The 14,381-nt window shown below is 49.0% G+C and overlaps 1 protein-coding gene across 1 annotated transcript in view; it reads right to left on the minus strand.

Moving 5' to 3' along the window:
* The window catches only part of BTBD10 (BTB domain containing 10), a gene marked incomplete in the record, with an annotated part of 137,246 nt that extends 124,097 nt beyond the window's left edge, over positions 1 to 13,149 (minus strand). Inside the window, 1 exon segment of the mRNA XM_077453602.1 lies at positions 13,020 to 13,149.
* Between the last annotated feature and the right edge of the window lie 1,232 nt (positions 13,150 to 14,381).

A 14,381-nucleotide genomic window follows, 5' to 3' on the forward strand; every position in this document is an offset into this window, starting at 1 on the left:
CTGATTTTCACATTTAACATTTAGGTCAAGAACCCTGACCCTTAAAGGCCGTACACACTGTTTATTGGTTCAATAGAAACCGGACATTCAGCCCACGTGCCGGGCCGCCTCCTGTCAAAGGGGCATGACCGACTTCTGCCGAATGGCTGAGTGCGCTTATTGGACTGTTCTGAGCATAGGGAAAGGCCCCCCCAGCCAGAACACAATAGCTCAGCAGGGGAGATAGCTGTACTAACGTCGGATTGTTAGTGCAACAGATCCACCTAAGCGGTCAATTTATTTATTTTTTTGTTCAGCCTGCTGAGTTGAACGAAGAATAAAAAAAAAAAAAAAAAAAATGAATAGTGTGTACCAGGCTTTAAAGAGGAAGTAAACCCTGATGGGTTTACTTCCTCTTTTTTTCCCTGCAAAGGTAAAGCATAATGGACTACTATGCATCGCATAGTAGCTCATTATGTGTCACTTACCTGACACAGGAGCCAGCGAAGTCGCCGCTGTCCCCTGTAGTCCGCCGCATCCATGTTGCTTGTGGCGTCTCGCAGCTCCGACGAATCACAGCGGCGCAACCGCGATGACGTCACTCCCGCGCATGCGCACGGGAGTCGCGTCTCGCAGCTCCGCCGCTGCCATACGGCGAAGCCGCGATGACGTCACTCCCGCGCATGCGCACGGGAGTCGACAAATTTGGCAAATCCATTCTTGGATTTGCCGCATTTAGTGCGCCTGCGCGCCGCTGTCTACGGCGCATGCGCCGTAGACAGCGGTGCCCATTTTCGGGCAAATATCTCCTAAACCATATAGGTTTAGGAGATATTGCTTGGACCTACAGGTAAGCCTTAATCTAGGCTTACCTATAGGTCCAAGTTGTTTGGAAGGGTTTACTTCCTCTTTAAAGTAGAAGTATGGCCAAAGCTGGTTTGGCCAGGCTTCTCTTCTGAGTCACAGAAGTGCACTTAATTCTGGTAAAGCCCACTATCAGCCGACACAGAGCCAGTCCAGGCTCTGCAGGGATCCCAACAATAATGTCGGGATCCACCCAGATGCTAGCGTGGCCTCTCAGAGTGCCGCCGAGATCCTGAGCCAGCCGTTCCTGCCCCCTGCATAGTGAGTAAAGCACTGGAGGAACAGAGCAGTGGCTTCACTGCTCAGTGAAGTCTGATAACAGAGATCATGTGATCGCTCGGTTTTCGGTATTGGAGCCAGCGGGTCACAGCTTCAGTATCAAATCAATACTGAAGCCACATAGCCGAGTGAGTATGTATGTATGTTTGTTTTTTTGGAATCCCGCACTTCTCTTATAACCACTTGCTTACTGGGCACTTAAACACCCTTCCTGCCCAGACCAATTTTCAGCTTTCGGTGCTCTCACACTTTGAATGACAATTAGTCAGTCATGCAACACTGTACCCAAATTAATTTTTTGTCCTTTTTTTCACACAAATAGAGCTTTCTTTTGGTGGTATTTGATCACCTCTGGGGTTTTTATTTTTTGCGCTATAAATGAAAAAAGACCGAACATTTTGAAAAAAAAAACACGCATATTTCTTTGTTTCTCTGACAAAATTATGCAAATTATTAATTTTTCTTCATAAATTTTGGCCACAATTTATACTGCTACATATCTTTGGTAAAAATAACCCAAGTTAGTGGATATTATTTGGTCTTTGTGAAAGTTATAGAGTCTACAAGCTGTGGTGCGAATCATACAAAATTGATCACATCTGATGTACTGGTGGCCGATCTCACTTCTTGTGACCCGAACAAGCCAGGAAAGTACAAATACCCCCCAAATGACCCCTTTTTGGAAAGTAGACATTCCAAGGTATTTAGTAAGAGGCATGGTGAGCTTTTTGATGTTGTCATTTTTTCCCCACAATTCTTTGCAAAATTAAGATTTTTTATTTTATTTTTTTTCCACAAAATTGTCATTGTAATAGGTTATTTTTCTCACATGGCATGTGTATACCACAAATGACACCCCCAAAAAAATTCTGCTACTCCTCCTGAGTATTACAATACCACATGTGTGGGACTTTTCCACAGCCTGGCCACATAGAGAGGCCCAACATGCAGGGAGCGCCATCAGGTGTTCTAGGAGCATAAATTACACATCTAACTTGTTGACTACCTATTACACTTTTGAAGGCCCTGGAGCACCAGGACAATGACACATGGCACCGATGACAGATGGCACCGATGAGTGGCATTGATGACACGTGACACCAGATTGCACATGACATGTGACACCAGATGGCACGTGACACTGACAGGTGGCACTAATATGTGGCACTGATGACAGATGGCACTGATGACAGGTACGTTGCTTTTTAAGTGTCCAGCCATGGGTCAGGAGCGCGCCGCCGGCCGTGCGCTCCCGACCCGGTCCTGAGCTCCGTGACCGTAAACAGTTTGAAGGCAAGTGCATATGGTTGGTACCCCCTTGCAGCTTTGAGACCAGGGTTCAATTCATCTTCATGTCATCCCAATTTTTGCAAATGTTTCCCTTGGGACCTTTCAGAATCATAGATGGATTGTCCTTTCCCCAAATCAGCCCTACAGTCCATCAGAGGGAGGTGTTCCCGAGTTCCATCACAGGGGTATTTGTCCTGCAGTTAGACTTTCCAGGTGCCATCAAGTTTCTTCATCATTCTCACCGACTTCAAGTGATTGTAAAGGCAGAAGGTGCAGTCTATGCATTAAAGCGATTTTAAAGAGGAAGTAAACCCTGATGGGTTTACTTCCTCTTTTTTTCCCTGCAAAGGTAAAGCATAATGGACTACTATGCATCGCATAGTAGCTCATTATGTGTCACTTACCTGACACAGGAGCCAGCAAAAGTCGCCGCTGATCCCTGTAGTCCGCCGCACCCATCTTGCTGGTGGCGCATGCGCACGGGAGTCGCGTCTCGCAGCTCCGCCGCTGCCATTCGGCGAAGCCGCGATGACGTCACTCCCGCGCATGCGCACGGGAGTCGACAAATTAGGCAAATCCATTCTTGGACTTGCCGCATTTAGTGCGCCTGCGCGCCGCTGTCTACGGCGCATGCCCTGTAGACAGCGGTGCTTATTTTTTTTTCGGGCAAATATCTCCTAAACCATATAGGTTTAGGAGATATTGCTTGGACCTACAGGTAAGCCTTAATCTAGGCTTACCTGTAGGTCAAAGTGGTTTGAAGGGGTTTACTTCCTCTTTAAGGGTTTGTTATATATATTGGCCTCAAACCTCGTCTTCTGGGGTCCCGCGGCGGCTCTCGCAGCTCCTCCCCACATCAGATAACCCCCTGGGGGAAGCGCTCCCTTGGGGGGTTCACCTTGCGGGGCACGCTCCAGAGTCCCTCATTCAGCATCCATAGAGGCCGAATACAGGTCTCAGCCCTTACTCCCACACACGCACACCACCTGCATCATTGGATTAGATTGACAGCAGTGGGAGCCAATGGCTGCGCTGCTATCAATCTATACGACCAAGAGCCAAGAACCCCGGTCTGAGAAACCGCGTGTCCCTGTGGGTCAAGTTCTAGGACTCAGGTAAGTAAAATGGGGGGGGGGGGGGGGGGCGGTCACTGCCAGGTGTTTTTTCACCTTAGTGCAGAACGGTGAAAAAAACATGCGTGTTTACAACCCCTTTAAAAAGATAAAAAGCCTTCTGTGTGCAGCAGCCCCACCCCCCCCCCCCCCAATACTTACGTGAGCCCCATCTCAATCCAGCGATGTTGCAGGAGTGTGCCAGCAGCCCGTGACGCTCCTCCTCATTGGCTGAGAAAGCAGTGAGACGCCATTGGCTCCCACTGCTGTCAGTCAGCCAATGGAGGAGAGAAAGGGATGGAGGCCAGGCCGTGGCTCCGTGTCTAAATGGACACAGGGAGCTGTGACTGGGCTCGGGTTGCCCCCATAGGAAGCCGTTTGCTGTGGGGGGGCCATACAGCAGGAAGGAGGGGCCAGGAGCACCAAAGAGGGACCCAAGAAGAGGAGGATCGGCAATGCTTTGTGCAAAACAATTACACAGAGCAGGCAAGTATATAACAGGTTTAATATTTTTAATAAAAAAAAATAAAAAATTACAAAAAAATAAAAAGCACCAATATTTTACAATCATTCTAAGCCATGTACACACGGGCCGAATGTCGGGGGGCACCAGTTTTTTTATTGAACCCAAACACGGCTCGTGTTTGGGTTCAGAAACCAGATGCCGGCTGTCAAACAGCCATCTTCTGGTGGGCGCGCATGCTGGAAAATCAGCAGTCGACCATCTCCTGATCAACTCTCCCAGCCAATGGCAGAGATCACTAATCAGGGTGTTTTGGGGGGGGGCCCGAACGTAAAAAAAAAAAAAAAAAAAAAAAATCCTAACGTGTACCGTGCTTTATACAGGGAGAAAAAACAAACAAAAGCCTGTCTATACAGATCCTTAAACTGTCAGCTCCTTCAGGGGACAGGGAGTGACGTGAATGGCTCTATACAATTCAAGATGTATTCATTTCCTGTATTTATATATTACTGAAAGAGGCTGGGCACCTTATCAATGACATGAGTTCATCCCAATGCATCCCGGGGTGTGAACTTGTACTTCCCCCTGTTCGGTACGGCTCTGTTATGACTCAGTGAAGAGGAGAGGAGCTCCAAAAATCACAAAGACAGGAAAAAAAAAAAAAAAAACACAACACACACTTTGATATTTAATGACATTTTAAGTGGCGGTTCATGGAGATCAGCGTTTCGATTTTTCCTCTGAAGTTCTCTAAACTGTTTTCCTAACAAATAAATATTGTACAAATTCTTCTATAATTCAACCAAAATAGAGGAAGTTCTTCATAGAGAAGGCCGAGGCTCATACTTCCTGCCAGCCATTGTGTGCCGTTTCCTATTTCCTGGCTAAAAAAAAAAAAAAAAATACAAAGCGATGGACCTCGGATCCAGTCTAAAGGACCTTAGAAAGCCGCAGAACTGTTTGTTTCCTTTCAAGTGGAATTCCAGCTTACACCTAAACATTAAAAAAAAAAACTGTCCCCCCTCCCCCCCCTCCTAACTCCTAGGCTGACTAATCTGTCTGAGAAAGAAGTAGAAAGGTACCCATCTCTGGGCCGCTCCAATCCGGGGATGTGATTGGGCTCCCCGCTATGTCAGCCAGTCAGTGAGAGGAGAGGAGGGAGCACTGGCAAAGGATGGAACATTGAAGCCGATTGGTGACATCACCACGCTCTCTCCTCTCCCCTGCAGCCGCCGCTGGCTGATGCAGGGGGGGGATCATGTGACCAAACCAGAGAGGGCTGAAAATAGTCACCAATAGTCACTACAATATATAGTGTATCTTCACCTACAGAGCTGGACAAACCCGGAGCCAAATAATTATCACATTACAAAACAGCTGATCCAGTACATAGGATTATATGAGAAAGGAGGAGGAAGGGATGAAGAATAGAATTGTTCTATATAAAATATGACATATACAGAGAGAGAGGACACGCCCCTCGCCATACACACCGCCTGATGAGGATGGCCATCTTTTTTGTGCCCCAAAACCATCTGATGTGTAAAAAAAATAAATAAATAAAAAAACACCCCAAAAAGGGATGCATTGGATAACAATCCCTCCCCCCCATCCAGATGCACTGTACAACAATCCCCCCTCATCCACATAATACATTGTACTATAACCCCCTCCCATTGTATGTGGATAGGGGGGGGGGGGGGGGGTTATTGTACAATGTATGTGGATATGGGGGGGGTTGATGTACAATAACTGTGCACCCCCCCCCATGCAGATACACTGTACAGCAATCCCCCCCCCCCACACATCCACATAGTATATTGTACATTAACCCCCACCCCCCCAATCCACATACATTTACAATAACTGTGCACCACCCCCCCCCCCCCCCCATCCAGATGCACTGTACAACAATCCCCCCTCATCCACATAATACATTGTACTATAACCCCCTCCCATTGTATGTGGATAGGGGGGGGGGGGTTATTGTACAATGTATGTGGATATGGGGGGGGTTGATGTACAATAACTGTGCACCCCCCCCCCATGCAGATACACTGTACAGCAATCCCCCCCCCCCCACACATCCACATAATATATTGTACATTAACCCCCACCCCCCCAATCCACATACATTTACAATAACTGTGCACCACCCCCCCCCCCCCCCATCCAGATGCACTGTACAACAATCCCCCCTCATCCACATAATACATTGTACTATAACCCCCTCCCATTGTATGTGGATAGGGGGGGGGGGGTTATTGTACAATGTATTGTGTGGATGAGGGGGGATTATTGTACAGTGTATCTGGATGGGGGGGGTGCACAGTTATTGTAAATGTATGTGGATTGGGGGGGTGGGGGTTAATGTACAATATATTATGTGGATGTGTGGGGGGGGGATTGCTGTACAGTGTGTCTGCATGGGGGGGTGCACAGTTATTGTACATCAACCCCCCCCATATCCACATACATTGTACAATAAACCCCCCCATATACATTGTACAATATCCCCCCCCCCAATATCCACATACATTGTACAATAACCGCCCCCCCATATCCAAATACATTGTACAATAACCCCCCCCCCCCCCAATATCCACATACATTGTGGATATTGGGGGGGGGGGGGGGTTATTGTACAATGTATGTGGATATTGGGGGGGGTTATTGTACATACACTGTACAATAACCCCCCCCCACATACACTGTACAATATCCCCCCCCGCCCCACATACACTGTACATAACCCCCCCATCCCACATACACTGTACAATAACCCCCCCCCGCCCCACATACACTGTACAAAATCCCCTCCCGCCCCACATACACTGTACAAAATCCCCCCCCGCCCCACATACACTGTACAATATCCCCCCCCGCCCCACATACACTGTACAATATCCCCCCCCGCCCCACATACACTGTACAATATCCCCCCCCACCCCACATACACTGTACAATAACCCCCCGCCCCACATACACTGTACAATAACCCCCCCATATACTGTACAATAACCCCCCCATATACTGTACAATAACCCCCCCATATACTGTACAATAACCCCCCCATATCCACATACATTGTGGATATTGGGGGGGGGGTTATTGTACAATGTATGTGGATATTGGGGGGGGGGTTATTGTACATACATTGTACAATAACCCCCCCCCCCCACACACACTGTACAATAACCCCACACACACACACACTGTACAATAACCCCACACACACACACTGTACAATAACCCCCCCCCCACACACACACACTGTACAATAACCCCCCCCCCCCCCCACATACACTGTACAATAACCCCCCCCCCCCCCCACATACACTGTACAATAACCCCCCCCCCCCCCACATACACTGTACAATAACCCCCCCGCCCCACATACACTGTACAATAACCCCCCCCCCCCCCAATATCCACATACATTGTGGATATTGGGGGGGTTATTGTACAATGTATGTGGATATTGGGGGGGGGGGGGGTTATTGTACATACATTGTACAATAACCCCCCCCCCATATACTGTACAATAACCCCCCCCCATATCCACATACATTGTGGATATTGGGGGGGGTTATTGTACAATGTATGTGGATATTGGGGGGGGGGTTATTGTACATACATTGTACAATAACCCCCCCCATATACTGTACAATAACCCCCCCCCATATACTGTACAATAACCCCCCCCCATATACTGTACAATAACCCCCCCCCATATACTGTACAATAACCCCCCCCCCATATACTGTACAATAACCCCCCTGCCCCACATACACTGTACAATAACCCCCCCCCCAATATCCACATACATTGTGGATATTGGGGGGGGTTATTGTACAATGTATGTGGATATTGGGGGGGGGGGTTATTGTACATACATTGTACAATAACCCCCCCCATATACTGTACAATAACCCCCCCCCCCATATACTGTACAATAACCCCCCCCCCCATATACTGTACAATAACCCCCCCCCCCATATCCACATACATTCTACAATAACCCCCTCCCCCCAATATCCACATACATTGTGGATATTGGGGGGGTTATTGTACAATGTATGTGGATATTGGGGGGGGTTATTGTACATACACTGTACAATAACCCCCCCCCCCCACACACACACACTGTACAATAACCCCCCCCCCCCCACACACACACTGTACAATAACCCCCCCCCCCATCCACATACACTGTACAATAACCCCCCCCCATCCACATACACTGTACAATAACCCCCCCCCCCCCATCCACATACACTGTACAATAACCCCCCCCCCCCCATCCACATACACTGTACAATAACCCCCCCCCCATCCACATACACTGTACAATAACCCCCCCCCCATCCACATACACTGTACAATAACCCCCCCCCCCCCCCATCCACATACACTGTACAATAACCCCCCCCCATCCACATACACTGTACAATAACCCCCCCCCATCCACATACACTGTACAATAACTCCCCCATCCACATACACTGTACAATAACCCCCCCCCCCCCCCATCCACTTACATGTACAATCATCCCCATACATTGTATAATAATCTCCACTTTTCAAACCAGTTTTTATTTTTTTAAATTTTTTGGGGAAAAAAACAAAGTGTGGAATATCTTCTTACTATGATAAGTCCTATATCTACGGCACGGTATTCAAAATATATCACATGAAGACCATAATAAAAGATTTGAGACTTTATGTAAAGTCTTAAATTATTGTAAGTTCTCTTAGCTCAAGACCAGCAAATCCTGGAATACAAGTCAAGTAACACTGTACTTCTCAATGTAGTCCTCAAAACAAGAGAAATATACATTTCTGCCACTAGGGGGCACTGCGGGGGAAAAGCTCCTGGTTTATGTTTGCTTGTGGGCGCCATCGATAGTTGGGATACAGTAGATGACAATTCCCTTCAGAGGTCTCATGTATAAGAGAAATCATCTCACCGCACACAGTCCTCCTCATTACAATTCTAATACAAAATAACATTTTAAAAAGCAAATTTGTTTATTTTCTGAATAATTCGAATTCCTGCAAAGCAAAGAAAATTTTATACACATTTCACCTTCCGAGAGAAACAAAATCACTTCCAATTTGTAAAACCAAATCAACTCCATTTTTCTGAAAATTACATTTTTTTCTGGGAAAAAACAAACATTTTTTGTCCTCATGACTTCCAAATATTTCAGAAATTTTACATCTTTACTCCAGAAATCTTCTTACATATATCAACCCTCACCTCTATTTCCACCCCCCCCCCCACACACACACACCCCCCTCCCCCTCCTGTCACCCCTCACACACACACACACCCCCTCCCCCTCCTGTCACCCCTCACACATTTCTGCCCCTCCCCTCTCCTGTCACCCCTCACATATTGCTTTCCCCTAGTCAAACCTCACATTCTGCACCCTTCCTGCTGTCACCCCTCATTTTTGCCCCTCCCCTCCTCCCTCCCCCAAGTCAACTTTCACACATATTCCTGCCTCTCCCAAACCTCAGACATTCCCTCCCCCCAGTCAAACCTTACACTCCTGTCACCCCTCACACATTTCTGCCCCCCCCTCTCCTGTCACCCCTCACACATTTCTGCCCCCCCTCTCCTGTCACCCCTCACACATTTCTGCCCCCCCCTCTCCTGTCACCCCTCACACATTTCTGCCCCCCCCTCTCCTGTCACCCCTCACACATTTCTGCCCCCCCCTCTCCTGTCACCCCTCACACATTTCTGCCCCCCCTCTCCCGTCACCCCTCACACATTTCTGCCCCCCCTCTCCCGTCACCCCTCACACATTTCTGCCCCTCCTCTCTCCTGGCACCCCTCACACATTTCTGCCCCCCCCCTCTCCTGTCACCCCTCACACATTTCTGCCCCCCCCTCTCCTGTCACCCCTCACACATTTCTGCCCCCCCCCTCTCCTGTCACCCCTCACACATTTCTGCCCCCCCCCTCTCCTGTCACCCCTCACACATTTCTGCCCCTCCCCTCTCCTGCCACCCCTCACACATTTCTGCCCCTCCCCTCTCCTGTCACCCCTCACACATTTCTGCCCCCCCTCTCCTGTCACCCCTCACACATTTCTGCCCCTCCCCCTCTCCTGTCACCCCTCACACATTTCTGCCCCTCCCTCTCTCCTGTCACCCCTCACACATTTCTGCCCCTCCCCCTCTCCTGTCACCCCTCACACATTTCTGCCCCCCCTCTCCTGTCACCCCTCACACATTTCTGCCCCTCCACTCTCCTGTCACCCCTCACACATTTCTGCCCCTCCCCCTCTCCTGTCACCCCTCACACATTTCTGCCCCTCCCTCTCTCCTGTCACCCCTCACACATTTCTGCCCCTCCCCCTCTCCTGTCACCCCTCACACATTTCTGCCCCTCCCTCTCTCCTGTCACCCCTCACACATTTCTGCCCCTCCCTCTCTCCTGTCACCCCTCACACATTTCTGCCCCTCCCCCTCTCCTGTCACCCCTCACACATTTCTGCCCCCCCTCTCCTGTCACCCCTCACACATTTCTGCCCCTCCACTCTCCTGTCACCCCTCACACATTTCTGCCCCTCCCCCTCTCCTGTCACCCCTCACACATTTCTGCCCCTCCCTCTCTCCTGTCACCCCTCACACATTTCTGCCCCTCCCCCTCTCCTGTCACCCCTCACACATTTCTGCCCCTCCACTCTCCTGTCACCCCTCACATATTGCTTTCCCCTAGTCAAACCTCACATTCTGCACCCTTCCTGCTGTCACCCCTCATTTTTGCCCCTCCCCTCCCCTCCTCCCTCCCCCAAGTCAACTTTCACACATATTCCTGCCTCTCCCAAACCTCAGACATTCCCTCCCCCCAGTCAAACCTTACTCTCCTGTCACCCCTCACACATTTCTGCCCCCCCTCTCCTGTCACCCCTCACACATTTCTGCCCCCCCTCTCCTGTCACCCCTCACACATTTCTGCCCCCCCTCTCCTGTCACCCCTCACACATTTCTGCCCCTCCTCTCTCCTGGCACCCCTCACACATTTCTGCCCCTCCTCTCTCCTGGCACCCCTCACACATTTCTGCCCCTCCACTCTCCTGTCACCCCTCACACATTTCTGCCCCCCCCCCTCTCCTGTCACCCCTCACACATTTCTGCCCCCCCCCTCTCCTGTCACCCCTCACACATTTCTGCCCCCCCCTCTCCTGTCACCCCTCACACATTTCTGCCCCTCCCCTCTCCTGCCACCCCTCACACATTTCTGCCCCTCCCCTCTCCTGTCACCCCTCACACATTTCTGCCCCTCCCCCTCTCCTGTCACCCCTCACACATTTCTGCCCCTCCCCCTCTCCTGTCACCCCTCACACATTTCTGCCCCTCCCCCTCTCCTGTCACCCCTCACACATTTCTGCCCCTCCCCCTCTCCTGTCACCCCTCACACATTTCTGCCCCTCCCCCTCTCCTGTCACCCCTCACACATTTCTGCCCCTCCCCCTCTCCTGTCACCCCTCACACATTTCTGCCCCCCTCTCCTGTCACCCCTCACACATTTCTGCCCCCCCCTCTCCTGTCACCCCTCACACATTTCTGCCCCCCCCTCTCCTGTCACCCCTCACACATTTCTGCCCCCCCTCTCCTGTCACCCCTCACACATTTCTGCCCCTCCCCCCTCCTGTCACCCCTCACACATTTCTGCCCCTCCCCCCTCCTGTCACCCCTCACACATTTCTGCCCCTCCCCCCTCCTGTCACCCCTCACACATTTCTGCCCCTCCCCCCTCCTATCACCCCTCACACATTTCTGCCCCTCCCCCCTCCTGTCACCCCTCACACATTTCTGCCCCTCCCCCCTCCTGTCACCCCTCACACATTTCTGCCCCTCCCCCTCTCCTGTCACCCCTCACACATTTCTGCCCCTCCCCCTCTCCTGTCACCCCTCACACATTTCTGCCCCTCCACTCTCCTGTCACCCCTCACACATTTCTGCCCCTCCCCCTCTCCTGTCACCCCTCACACATTTCTGCCCCTCCCCCTCTCCTGTCACCCCTCACACATTTCTGCCCCTCCCCCTCTCCTGTCACCCCTCACACATTTCTGCCCCTCCCCCTCTCCTGTCACCCCTCACACATTTCTGCCCCTCCCCCTCTCCTGTCACCCCTCACACATTTCTGCCCCTCCACTCTCCTGTCACCCCTCACACATTTCTGCCCCCCCCCTCTCCTGTCACCCCTCACACATTTCTGCCCCCCCCCTCTCCTGTCACCCCTCACACATTTCTGCCCCTCCACTCTCCTGTCACCCCTCACACATTTCTGCCCCCCCTCTCCTGTCACCCCTCACACATTTCTGCCCCTCCCCCTCTCCTGTCACCCCTCACACATTTCTGCCCCTCCCCCCTCCTGTCACCCCTCACACATTTCTGCCCCTCCCCCCTCCTGTCACCCCTCACACATTTCTGCCCCCCCTCCCTCCTGTCACCCCTCACACATTTCTGCCCCCCCTCTCCTGTCACCCCTCACACATTTCTGCCCCTCCCCCTCTCCTGTCACCCCTCACACATTTCTGCCCCTCCCCCTCTCCTGTCACCCCTCACACATTTCTGCCCCTCCCCCTCTCCTGTCACCCCTCACACATTTCTGCCCCTCCCCCTCTCCTGTCACCCCTCACACATTTCTGCCCCTCCCCCTCTCCTGTCACCCCTCACACATTTCTGCCCCTCCCCCTCTCCTGTCACCCCTCACACATTTCTGCCCCTCCACTCTCCTGTCACCCCTCACACATTTCTGCCCCCCCTCTCCTGTCACCCCTCACACATTTCTGCCCCTCCTCTCCTGTCACCCCTCACACATTTCTGCCCCTCCCCCCTCCTGTCACCCCTCACACATTTCTGCCCCTCCCCCCTCCTGTCACCCCTCACACATTTCTGCCCCTCCCCCCTCCTGTCACCCCTCACACATTTCTGCCCCCCCCCCCCCTCATCATCATCATCATCATCTCTCACACGTTCCAGCCTCTCTCCCCTCCCCCAGTCCTCACCTGTCGCCTCCTCCCCGCTTCCTCTCACTCTCCGCTTCCACCGATAGCCCCGCACAGCTCCGGCCCGAACCTCATACGAGCAAACCTCGCGAGAGCCGCCCCGTCCCTGTATGGAGAGACAAGTCTCGCGAGAAGTGCGGAGCCCCTCCCCGATGAGGTGAGGAAATCGCGCGAGATCTCGCAGTGGCTGCCTGGGCGAAGTACGAGATCTCGCGATGTCTGCTTGAAAGGCCGAGGAAACGTCACCCGTGTCACTGACAGCTATTGTTGTGTCCGAGTCACGTGTGTCCGCCCTGTGCCCACATACATGACGTCATTACACTGACACCAATATGACATCATTATAATGCAGAGTGTTATAGAAATAAAATATACAATTATTATAGGGAGGATGTGACCAATATAATATTATTATTATTATTATTATAGAAATGTAGCCAATTTAGTATTAATATAATGATTATATAAGCAATATAATATTATTATAATAGGAATGTTACCAATATAAAATTATTATAAAAAGAGGATGGAACCAATATAATATTATTATACAGGGAATGGAACCAATCTAATATTCTTATTATAATAGTTATTATTATTATTCTTATAATAATAGCCTATAAAATATTATTATGCACATTATAATATACAATATAATTATTATAATGGCAATGTGATCAATATAATAATAATATAAAGAGCATTAATAAAAATAATATCAATATACAATATTTTTATAATAGTTCTGAAAACAATATAATATTACAATACAGGGAATGTGATCAGTATATTATTATCATACAACAGTTTTATAATAGTTATGAAATAAAAATAATATTTATTATACAGAGTATGTAACCAAAATAATATTCTCATAAAGAGAATTAATCAATATGATATTAAAAGATTTTTTTTTAAATAATAGTTCTGAAAACAATTTGATATTATAAAATTATTATACAAGGGATTTATACAATCTAAGATTATTATTATAATAGTTCTGAAACCAAAACCAATATAATATTATTAAACACATTATAATATACAATATTTTTATAATAGTTATGAAACCAATATGATATTAATTATAGAGATAGGAATAGTATTATTATTATTATTATTATTATTATAAAGAGAATATAACCAATATTATTATAATAGAAATGTATCCACTATAATATTATTATAATAAAAATTTAACCAATATAATATTATTATACAGGGAATTTAAGCAAAATAATATCATTATAATAAAAATGTAAACGATGTAATCTTTTTATACAGGGAATGTAACCATTATAATATTAATATAATAGAAATGTAACCAATTTAATATTATTATACAGGGAATGTAACCAATAT

The sequence above is a fragment of the Lithobates pipiens genome, unplaced genomic scaffold, assembly GCF_037356315.1.
Source record: "Lithobates pipiens isolate NorthernLeopardFrog02 unplaced genomic scaffold, aLitPip1_a1.2 Scaffold_24, whole genome shotgun sequence".
In the NCBI taxonomy this organism is placed as follows: domain Eukaryota; kingdom Metazoa; phylum Chordata; class Amphibia; order Anura; family Ranidae; genus Lithobates; species Lithobates pipiens.